This window comes from Sphaeramia orbicularis, chromosome 6 (assembly GCF_902148855.1).
Source record: "Sphaeramia orbicularis chromosome 6, fSphaOr1.1, whole genome shotgun sequence".
NCBI classification, from domain to species: domain Eukaryota; kingdom Metazoa; phylum Chordata; class Actinopteri; order Kurtiformes; family Apogonidae; genus Sphaeramia; species Sphaeramia orbicularis.
Window position 1 is genome coordinate 25,617,037 of NC_043962.1, and position 12,232 is coordinate 25,629,268.

Here is a 12,232-nt window from a genome sequence, read left to right on the forward strand (position 1 = left end):
GGAACAGATTAAATGAACACAATGATTTTTTAATCAGATAACCCACGCTCCGAATAGATTAACCTTCCTAACGCAGGTCCTCTTCCCTCTCTCTTCGTCTACTCTCCTCCTTTCTCCTCAACCAGACATAGAATGGAGGTCTACAAACTTTAATCTTCATTACCTGCTTTGATTTCTCTGCTAAAGGAAGAAATGCATAATTTACATCCTTTGAAGTAGCTCCACTATTACTGACAACATGTTACCTTTAATCTTAAGAGCCCCGGAACATTAAATATTTAGTCATTTACCGAACAAAGGAGGACCAAGGCGATGCCTTCCTACCTCTTTGACTTTCACTGTCATGTGCACTCAATGTCCCCAGTAAGAAGCAATTAATTTTGGGGGAGAAACAGCTTTTACTGAAGTGCAGGTAACTTTTAGTTGTTTTTCACACTTCTACCTTGTTATTCTATCCTGCTGAAAAGAGAGGGCTTTAAAGTAAAGTGCTACCGTTAGCAGAACTGGGTATGGGTGACCGGAAGGCTAACAAGTTACTGTCTGTCTTTCTGTCTGTCTGAGTGTCAGTCATTTTTAGGCCCATCCGCTCCTGTCTTGTTTGTCCTTCCAGTATTAGTGGAATTAGTGATAATACCTCTGATCCGTGATTTTCTCTCTCCTCTTTTTGTCCCATACTTTGAATCCACAATTCCATGACTGTGTCACATACAGTATGTAAATGCGCATTTGTATTGTCTTTGAGCCCTTGTGTGTTTACAATTTGGTGGTAGCTGGTCTGTGCGTACATACATGTGTTTATACAAAAATGTCCCCAGTGTGTGTGCATGTGTGGCATTCTCAGGTCTTTTCCAGATAGTGCACTTCTAACTTTTCTTATCGATTTTTGTCACTCACATGACGTATAAACCTGAGAACAAAACTAATATAAAATATTAAGATACATTTTTTGTTCCAGATAATTTAGGATACCAGCTATTAGTGTGTGTCCAATATTAAAGGTTTGATGCAAAACTGTAGCTTTTTCAGATTCCTATACTGGTGTTTGTTGTTGTTTTTTTTTTTGCTCATCTAGTGAACAGGGGATTGTTTGATAGCCTTATTCATTTCTCAACTGGAACAGGGCAACTGCTTTAGCAGTTTGTTTTTCAATTCCTTGTTGGGCTCTCTGAAGGAAAATTAGACAATTACCCAGACTCATAATGTTGTTCCACCCTCCAACTCCTCCCCTTCCCCCTCCTTCGTCCCTCATCCCCCACCCCTCCGCCTTTTATGATTAATTACTCTGTGAACATCATATGCCGGTTGAACAGAAACATAAGTGTGGGACGACGTAATTGTGTGTCTCTGTTAATGAGTGTTGATACACGCTTACAGTACATGCTCATTCCCTCTGTTTTTTTTCCCTCCTCCTTGTACACGTATAGATAAAATGTACATTTCAAGTATATATGCACACAAAAACACACACAGGCCTGGGGTATAGATTACCATAGTAATAGCCGCTGAGTAGCTTAGGCCTGGTGACTGATGGTCTTATGGAGCACCTCAGTCTGCCACTTGGTCAGTGAAATTAATATCCACTCCAGTCTAAGCTGAGCTCTGAGCCTGAAGTTGCTAGTAGGAATTGTGAGCTGTAGCCTAAGGCCAGGATCTGCCTAACTTCCCCTCTGAGTCCTGAGCTCCAGCAGACACCACAGACACCGCTGCGACTAAAGTCATTAAGATATAAGCCTGTCTATTTTTCTCGTTGTCTTTCTCTATTTGCTTCTCTCTTGTCCTTGCTCCTTCAAACATCTGCATGAGGCCTGCAGGGATAGAAATGCTCTATTGATCAGAATAAACAGTGGAGTAGTCCTTAGTAATCAGCTTGGGCCCTGGCTTTATTAACAATTGATGTGGCCGGAGTGGAGATCAAGAGAAGCACAGCTAAGATGTGTATGTTTATGTGGATATGTTAGTGTGAATAAGATGGAGCGTGTGTGTTTTCTTTTGTGTGTGTGTGTTTCTTGACAATTCAGTCACCCAGTCCATCTCCATCTATAGGGCCCTGTCTCTCGACCCCATGCATTATTAAACACTTGCTCTCCTGGAGCCTGCCCTGCACTCTGTGCCTTTCGAAAATAAATGCACACAAATACTCATAGGAAAACCTATAGTCTGGAGATTGCATGCACACTTCCCAAGACGTTAACATTTAGTATATATTACCAACAAAAGCGGAGAAATAATGGTACTTACTTGTAGCAATAACTGAAAGCCTCCCCGGTCTGTTTTGGCTATTTCTTTCACAAAGTACATCTCCTTACCTTGTACTTGAACTTAGCATAACTCATTTTTCACTATCCCGCCTTTTGTCTTTTTGCTCATAGCACATCACAGTTTGTCTCATTGTTGAGTGCGTTTGTGTGTTTGTGTGCGGGCCTGTGTGCAACCACCCCTGGGCAGGGCATTTTTCTCCTTTCAATACGACATTGATTTCCTGTATGACTTCATCAGACTAATACCCGCTTTGCCTCCTTGTACACACACTCGCAGGCTCTCTCTTTCTCTCTCTCTCACACACATAGACACACAGATGCCCATAATGCCAGCATTTCCTCCCAGCAATCAGTCAAAGCGGCTTGTCTTTGGATCAATGGCTTCTATGAGCGGGCTTGAACACTGGAAATGGAAAAATGGACCATTCAGAAAACCTGAACATATAACATAATGAGCAGTTAGACCGTCACTCCAGAGAGAACACCGTGAAGAAAACTTGACACATCTGGATTTCCATTTGCGTTATATGCCTTCTCATGGGACATTATTCGCCTTGCCCTGGTCTATTTGTAATCTCTTTGCATGATATCAAGAAAGCCCACATAATCTTCATAGATATTTCACTGCAAAGACCTCTAACAAGACAGATTTGCACCAAAATAACATATGACAACAAGGAACTATAAAGCATGAAGGAAAATGGGAAAAAATGAAGTCACTATAAATGTTTGTTATATATGTACAAAGCGATACATATAATCGTAATGATTCTGAACCAAATATATGTTTTATATCAACATTTCTAGTTATGTGTATATCAAAATGATACTGTTTTATCCGCTCATGGGACTTTTCAGCTGTTTTTGCATGTAACTGTTTCATGATGTTGACCTCACCTGTTTAACTCCACCTTCAAACACTGATGATCTCTCCTCCTCTCACACCATTTGTTCTTTCTTGAAATTCACCCTTTTTGTTTTTGTTTGTAAAGTGTCTTTGAGTGGCATAAAAAGCCCCATATAGATATAATGAATTATTATGTGATGGCTGGATGTCAAGACTTGATTTAATGCCAGAAAAGTATGCAAAGATGTTATAAGAAATGTCTCAGAATGCATCAGTTCTGAGCTGATAAAGTATCTTTAATGAGAGATGAAATGTTTTGAAGAACAAAACCAGTCCAATTCAAGTACAAAAAAAAAAACAACAACTAAGGATGAATGATGACCTGGACAAATGAGAACATACAAAGACATTGTCCCAAAATGTATTTAGTAGTGGAAGTTTAGCAGTTTAGTACTAAAACCAAACTTTCACAAAACACTTTTGTTACCTTAACATGAAAATATTGGCAAAGCAAAAGTCAGGAAGCAAACTTATATCTGTGGTGGCATTGTCCTGGATTTTCTTTGTCTATCATTCACCCTAACCACATCCTACAAAGAATAGCAGATCCTTCAATGGCAAATTATGTAGAAACTATACTTTTCTGTGGTGTGAAGCAACAGAGAGTGGTGAAATTTGTTATGGCTGTGGGTTGTAAATACCAAGGGGACACGATGGTCATCAGATCAAAGCTCTTTCAGGTGCTTGAAAAAAACAAAATTGGCCTATTAACTTTTGATTAGCCCACAAACACATTCCCGTATACGCATGCACGCACGCACGCACGCACGCACACACACACACACATATGCAGGGACAGCCAGTAATACTACCCACTCTGAAACCACAGCCTATACCCTCTGTGATAATACACTCAGTGATCCCTATCAGCAGTACATGAAGTGTCAGACAGAAAAGAAAAGGGGGGAGATTGGACAGAGAGAAAGCTAGTTATCCTTGTGCTAACATGCAGATTAGAGCCCTGCTGGGTTCACTACATGTAATTGAAGTGAGGCGCTTATCTGTGGAGTCAGTGCAGAATATAACTTCCCTAACATTGCAGGATGTTATGAATAGAAAGTATATCTTAAAAATGAGGTTGAATCGCACATGCAGGTGCATGCAGGAAAATGTGTATGTAGTACATATATAAGGGCATGCAGAGTACACAGTGTATGTGTCTGTGCCTGAGGATGCAGTGGTGTACCTGACAGTGTGTAAGCATGAGTTCAGCTGGGAGATCTTGGGTGGAGACCAAGCAGGTGTCAAGAAATATGAAGGAGAGGGATTCCTGGTATTTTGGCTCCCCCAGGCTCAGAGTGACAGAACACAGTGTCATGATGTTATCACAATGTTTGTTTCAAGCTTTCACATTATTATTGCAGGCGTGGAGGGAACACTTGTAAGATCAGATACAAAAGGCCCTTCAGGAATAACCCTCATTTTTCTACCTCTGTGATCCCTGTTTGTACACAGATGTTAGATGTGTTTTCTCCCACGGTCACCTCCCTTTTCAGGCACTTTTTCTCCCTCTTTATGTCTGCCTTTCTTTTTCACACAGCCTGCGTCTTTGTCAGCAGTCCTACATCACTCTACTGGAACCTCCATCGCTCTTTACAAATCAGGCCATGTTGTTGGGTGTATCTGTTTAAAGTTTTCACCACCCTCTTGATGCATCACCTCATTGGCAAAGAGCCAACAGGAAGGAAAGACACTGAGAGATGACAATGCAAGAAACAGTTTTTATAATGAGGTCAGTTGTTGAAGGGAAATCCAACCTGGGTATTTTTCTTATATTTATGTCTATCATGACTGAACTAAGTTTGGGGAAACTTGTCTGCAAGAACTGCTTAGATTGGGTCTAGTGTCATAATTTCACATTTTCTCCATATCTGATTAAAATGTTTTTGACAGGAAAATAACTGAAAATCATCATAGAGACTTACCTTTATCCCTTTATCGGGCAAGTGACTATTTTTGGTAATTTCCACATACATTACAAGACAGCGAGAGCAACAGTTCCACCGAGGACAGTGACTCAACAATCTCAGATCCAATGTGGTCTGCAGGGTCTGTAAGGTCCACCTCTGCATGAACAGTGAGTGGACCTGCTTTGTTAGGTACCATGAAGTAATGGTACTAATGTAAGGAATGATGTTCAAAGGGAGAATGTGGATGTGGACAGGTGTCTAGATCAGCACTTATGTTATTGTAATGTTCTAAAATGCATGTTCCTTTCACCTTACATGTGTTTTTCTTGTATTTTTTAATTTACGTCTTGGATTTTTTTTTTACCCTTATGGGTAAGGAACCAAATATGGTAACTTCATTAACCTTCATTTTCTACAGAATAAAAAAAATTGGAAAAATCTTACAAAAGTAATAAAGTCTAATGTCTACTAATAAGACTCTAAGGTTGAAATCTAGAATTTCAGAGTATTTCTATGAGTGCCCTATAAAGGTTTAGGGCCAACTACAAGGAAGTAACCCCCTTTAAAGAAAACATATAAAGCATAAGTGCTGTAATATGTTACTGTGACCAGTAGTTATCAAGGTTAAGGTCAAGTGCTGTACAAAAATATAGGTAAAAATACAAGATATGATAAAACTAGTAAAAATATAGAGATGTAAGATATACTAAAACTGATTAAAACAGATACACAATAATTGGATAAATAGTATCTAAAACACAACCAGAAGATAAAACAAATAAAAGTCACACACTTGTAATAAATGATAGACATAAGTATGTAAATAATACCAATATGGATTTAAAACAGAATATTTTAACATATTACCCTTAGCTTAACTAGCCCTATCACTGAAATGTTAAATATTGCATTTGTGATATTAATTTAATCTTTAATTAAACATTTATAGGAAAGGAAATTAATTCACTTGAAGCAGTCTTTTGTGAAGACACACCAGCTCTTTTGTGTCACTGCTCTGGTTTTTGTGTCTTATTCAGATAAAACAAAACAGTCAGGTCTCTGCAGACATGCAGTAGTTACTGTAGAGTCTGGACATACAGCGCATACACAGTATACATCGGCCCTTTATGACGCTATCTGTGTTTCTGGCTATAAGTTTGGGCTGTAAAAGTTTATCCCCTTTATGTACTTTAACAGCCTTTAATATCAGCTCATAAACTAGCACCAAACAGGCCATGGAGACCCTTTCTCCCTCAGATAGATAACACACTGATGAACGCTCTGCCAATTAAGGACTCCACATCTCCAACACTTGACTGCCTCAACGGAGAGGAACAGGGGGGTGAGTGTGGGTTTGTAAACACATGAACACTCAAGCATTGGCAAGACACACAGAAACACGTAAGGACTTTTCTCTGAGGTAAAATAACTGTGTGTGAATGTGTGTGTTTGCATCAATGTGTGTGTGCAAAAAGAGACAGTGTGTGTTCGTGCGTCCCAGCGGAGTGTGTAATCTCTGCTGTCTCTGTCTCCTGCCTGGCTGTGACGCAGAGGGAGGATGTGATGGAAATCTCCCTCTATTTAAATCCACCGCTGGCACATCAAAGCCTGCTGCTGCTGCTGGAATAACAGAAATAATTAGACACAAACGCCTCATTTACATAAAAATGTTAATTAATCTCTTCTCTCTTAGCCCAGTCAGACCGAGATGGGTCTGTGTACTGTAAATCTGTCTGTGTGCAGACTGAAGTACAATTCTTTGGTCAGATATGAAAGCTGAGTCAAAGGCTTTAATTGTGACTCCTCTCTCTGTCTTTGTGTTTGGATGTGTCAGTAAACTCTGAGCTACCCTTTATAACATCTGTCACATACACGGCTGCATGCGAGAACAGAGTTGGACCGTGTACGTGTTTGATGTGACTGCTGGGCCTCTTCCTATTTGTCCCGATCCAAAGCAGTTAGTGGGATTTCCCTCCTCATGCACAGATGGACTCTTATGACAAGGATTCAACAGTGATCACACAAGTTCTTTCTATTTTAAACAAATGCTGAAAGTGAATACAACAGTGTCTTGGGTGTTTGCTTGTTTGACTTTGTGTTTATTTAATGATGAAAATGTTGATTTAGTGGGAGGATAAACACTATGAGTTAGAGCCTTTTAAAAGCATATTGTTAACTAAATAAATGGGGTGAAATTACAGCTTCACAGAATAAACCATTCTCTATTTGTTTTTGTTTCCAGCATCACCATTTCATGTTCAGTACTTAATATTCTAGATTAAAGTTTCACTGTGGAGGTGACCTCCTCCTCCTCCTCCTTTCATCTCTGTCTGCTTAACCTGAGACAACACACTCTGACTGGAGAGTACAGATCCACCAAGTTGAGCCTGATTATAACAAGCACCTAAATCTGCTTCTGCACACCCCCTAACACCAGGATTTTATTAGAACAAGCATTTACATCAGCCTCTACACTCGCTTTATTAGATCTAAGACCTCTTACATCATCAAGATACGTGCTCATGCACAAGTCTATGCTCTGGCCTCTCGCTCATCTCTTCTTACAGGTCAGGCTTTGTCAATCTTTAAAGACTGTATCTGAATGAACCGCACCAGAAAAAAACACAAGTAGATTAAATTACACTTGTAAAAGATCAAATAAATCATCATGAAAATTTGTAAAGTAGAACCATTATGAAGCAGAAAAAAGGTTCATTTAGTATGTAGTATTTTATTATATTGAATTATTACAAAAAAAAAAACAACTGTTCGCATTATAAAAGCACAGTAAGAGGGAATAAAAGCATATCAGATGTGGTATTATCCTGTTCACTGTAGTCTATGCACTATGTTTTCCTCAGAGGGAGTCTTTTTAATGCTTCAGCATTTTATTGTGACTGGCCTTCTGTTATTGTTTTCTATTTTGTCTGTGTCTTTATTGTAGCTTCTGTATTTACTTTTCCAGATAATGTTTGTTGGGATGATAAAATCAGATTCTTTTACAGAGCACGTCCCACACTTAGAGCCTATATTTCTAGGAAACTAAAGTGATACTGTTTGTCAGACTTTTTTTTTTCTTCGTGTGTGAACTGTGCTGCCAGTCAGTTACCAATACAGACATTTTATTTTGTGAAACAACCCTCTCCTATTTCTAAAGCTGTGAGTCTCTAAGCAGTTCAGTATGACTCCACAGTAGCTCTATCGACTGGCTTTCTGCTCCTCCGGTCCAGTCTCGGCTGCTCCTTTCATTTACACAGCCAGCGCACAGCGGCCCTGCTCCGGGGAGAGCCGCTGAAACAAGACTTCATCAATTCCAGATGAAACACCAACATTTCCTCCCATTACACCAAAGCACCGCTCCCGCTCGCTCGCCGCGATCTCTCACTGCTCTGCTCTCGGTGTGTGTAATGAGGAATGGGACTGTGTGTGCGCGTTTGTGTGTGTGAATGTGTGTGTGCATTTATATGTTTTGTGTGTGTTTGTGTGTAATGAGGAATGGGAGTGTGTGAGTCCATAGCGGAGGCAGGGAGAGTTGGGGCAGTGCTGAGGGGATTGGTCCGGGGAGCAGGTGTGTTTGTTTGATGTCTTCCTGTAAAGAGAGAGAGAGAGAGAAAAAAAGAGAGGGAGGGTGAGAGATTTTTAGCCAACACTTTCTTCCCTCAAACCCCATCTCTCTCTCTTCCTCTCTCACCTCCTACACATTGATACATGATGAGAGAACTCCTTTTTTCTCCGTCTCAGTCTTACTCAAGGCGTTTAAGGACTCAAATTCTCAAAGCATCTCGAATTCAAATGTGTTTATTGGCATCACCAAAAAATACAGTACATCCACAGAATGGTGCAAACGTTTTACAGTTTAAGCTCTGGTTTCCCACAGTGAAATAAATTTGCACTAAGAACAGTGACAAAATTTTACAAGGAACATGTCATATACTGTGTGACTGCAGTTTAGAGGCACAATATTTATTTTCTGCTGCACATTACGTCATTTCATTCTGATGAAATAACTGCAAGTGACATGTTGACACCGCTGACAGGCAACCAAACTAAATGAGCCATTACATGAATAAAATTCTCTCAATTTGAACAATGGAAAAAATTGGATGCAATGCAACTACAAGTCAACAAAGTTCCAAGTTTTTAGTTTAGAAATTAAAATGTAGAAAAGTTGCGTCTTATACATTAAGTCACCATCTGTTAATGAAATAAATAACGTGGTTCTTTCAGTCTGTATTTCCCCATGTTCTTTTATCTACTACACTTTTGTCTATAAAATAGGCATAATTTCCTCTTTTTTATTTGTATTCATACACAAGTAATCATCTTTGACCAGGTACAACGATTACATACTAGTCCCAGTTACACTTTATCTATCAAGAATAAATCACTTTGTCAGTCATTTCATGAGAAAAAGTAAAAACATTTTAGACCAAATTTATGGGCAACAGTGTATTATTCTTTGAAGGTTTATTCAATGATTGCGTGACTGTATCACAGAGTCAATATAGGCATAATAATTTTGTTCTTATAGTGACAATGACCAAAAGACAAAAAAAAGGAAAGACAAAAAGAGTGTACAGAGATTGAAAGGCTCTCCATGATGTTTCATGTATTGGTTCTCAGTCATTGTTACAAATTCTGATGCTTTTTGGTGATCTTTTACATAATATTGAGCTGTGAGCTTTGAGTTGAATTATTGTTTCTTGAGTAGTGCTTTGGTAAATAACTTTTCTCCTTTATCTTTATGGTCTGAAGTGCAGCAGGAACTCTTACCTTGTCATTGAGTCTGATCTGTCTTCTTACATGTTATGTCAACTCATATCCGTTACCTACATTTAGATAACTGCTTTCTCAGTTTCTTACCTCACTGTGGATAGACATTGTTTTTGTCTTTTTAGTGTTAAGTAATGTCTCTGTTTCTAAGAACAAGACAAGCTGTTGTACTGTGGATAATGTCTTTGAGATGTTTTCCCACTCATCTGGAGACACTCAGTCCTACCACTTGAACAGAGTAGATCTTACTTGGATACTTTTGGTGCCTCTGAAGTGACGACCCACTGTCTTGACTGAGCCCGAGTGTTGTGGAGAAGGGAAAGCAACAAGCCTTACTGGGCCGCAGGAAAAAGGGGAGGACTTAATGGAGGAGGAAGGGCAGAGGCTGATACTGGGGGAGAAATGGGCAGCAGGGGGAAGGGGAGAGTTGGGCTTCTTGTTTGTTTAATATCTTTATCTTAATCTCTGCCCTCAGGACACAAAGGCGAATTCATCCGGAAAACTGGATTATCTCACTTAGATGAGTCAAACACACATCAGACTACACGCACTGTGTGTGTGTGTGTGTGTGTGTGTGTCGTCGTGTGAGCGTAGGAGTAGGACAGGGGAAGAGATGTATGAGGGTGGGTGTTTTTATTTCAAGGTAATGTGGATCTAGGTTCTTTCAGTTGCCAGTTTTTCACTTTTGACTCTATTAACTGCTAATGAGGCTTCAGATCTGTCTGTAGATTGGCTTTTACCAGTCCATCCTTTCTGCAATCAGACAGACAGGAACAGTTCAGGGAAAGCAGCCATGGCTCAGGAGGTAGAGCGGGTCATCCAATAACTGAAGGGTTGGCGGTTCGAATCCCGCTCTAAGACACTTCACCCACCCATGAATGTTCAGTGGTGGTCAGAGGTGCTGTTTGGTTCATATTGGCAGCCACGCTTCCGTCATCCTGCCCCAGGACAGCTCTGGCTACAAACGTAGCTTACCGCCACCAGCATGTGAATGTGTGAGCGAATGAATAATGGATCGATAATGAAAAGCGCACTGGGTGTGTTGAAAAGCGCTATAGAAATCTAATCCATTATTATTATTTATTAGATACTGGTCAAAGTTCAAAACGGGACTAAGAATATAGCTTTTCTCGTTTCGTAAAGAAAACACCACATTTTTTGGTGCAGCAATACAAGATCAGAGTGAATGTTTTTATCAGATTTGTCATTCAAGTCAAAGAAATTGAAAAAGAAGAAGAAAATAACAATTTTATTATTTTATGTTAACACAATTTGTGTACTGCAGAATTTCAAATCATACTGACAGGTGCTGGAGGATTTTCAATTCAGGGTTCAGAAATGTAAAATAAGCTACATCTACTTCTTGAGGAACACATTTGACTGTTTTCATAAAGAAACTGAAAATGTTTCCCGTCAGAGTTTTTTGGAGACCGGCTTGTAGTGGGCATTAGAGCTGCATCCAGAGACTTTCACATTGGCTTCATCACTCCGCTGTCTGGCACTTCTTCAAGTCCTTCATTATAGGTAATTAGAAATCCAGCTCAGTGACTGAAGGTGTCATATTACTCCAAGGATTATCATTTAAGCCTGAATTGAGTTCAATTCCTCCTTTTTTTCCTGGACCTTTGAAAATTATTACAACCGTAATTGTGAAATTCCTACAGTACTAAAATAGAAGGGAATGTACGGCTGCAGCTGAAGGGGTTCCTGGATGAATCTGAGAGACTCTTTCATGTACTTACTCATCCTCCTCTAGTTACTTGATTCCATGTCCAAACTAACAAAACACACACTAGTACCCTCCCACAGGATTACAATGTGGTTGACATTATACTGGATGTTTGCCTTACATAGATATGTGTGTGTCCCCATGTGTGTTTAAGCACTAAATCATTCATATTTCCTCTTGCTTTCACTTTAATTGGCCCTGTTTCCACATTTGCCAGGATGCCACCCCCTACCCTCATCCTCCCTCATTGCTGCCTCCCCCTTTTTCCTTCCCCTCTCTCACCACCCGCTTCTGCTCTCAACTTGACCCTAATTGATTGTAATGAGCACCAGCTCTTAAACCCTCCTCCCTGGATCCCATCCTCTCTGTCGTCTTCCTCTTTCATTTATTGTGTTTGTGTAATGGTGTGAGAGAGTTCCTTCTCTGTCTATATGAGTATTAAGTAGCTGTAGAAATCTGTATTAGTCTGGACAAGCCCACTGCCCTATGACAGGCTCGAGTGTTATACGTTTAATGCCGTGCCACTTTTGGGAAACCCTCGAAAAGCGAGAGGCTCGTGTTCAATTTTCGTCTGTGAGTGGAGTGCTTATTTTTCACACAAAGTGGCTTGTGGTTCCCAGTTGCATTGGTGGTTTTTGGGTTTATTATTTATATT

At 39.9% G+C, this 12,232-nt stretch overlaps 1 protein-coding gene across 1 annotated transcript in view; it reads left to right on the forward strand.

Moving 5' to 3' along the window:
• The window catches only part of wwox (WW domain containing oxidoreductase), a 140,927-nt gene that overhangs the window by 78,753 nt on the left and 49,942 nt on the right, over window positions 1–12,232 (forward strand). The gene's annotated exons all lie outside the window — the stretch shown is intronic.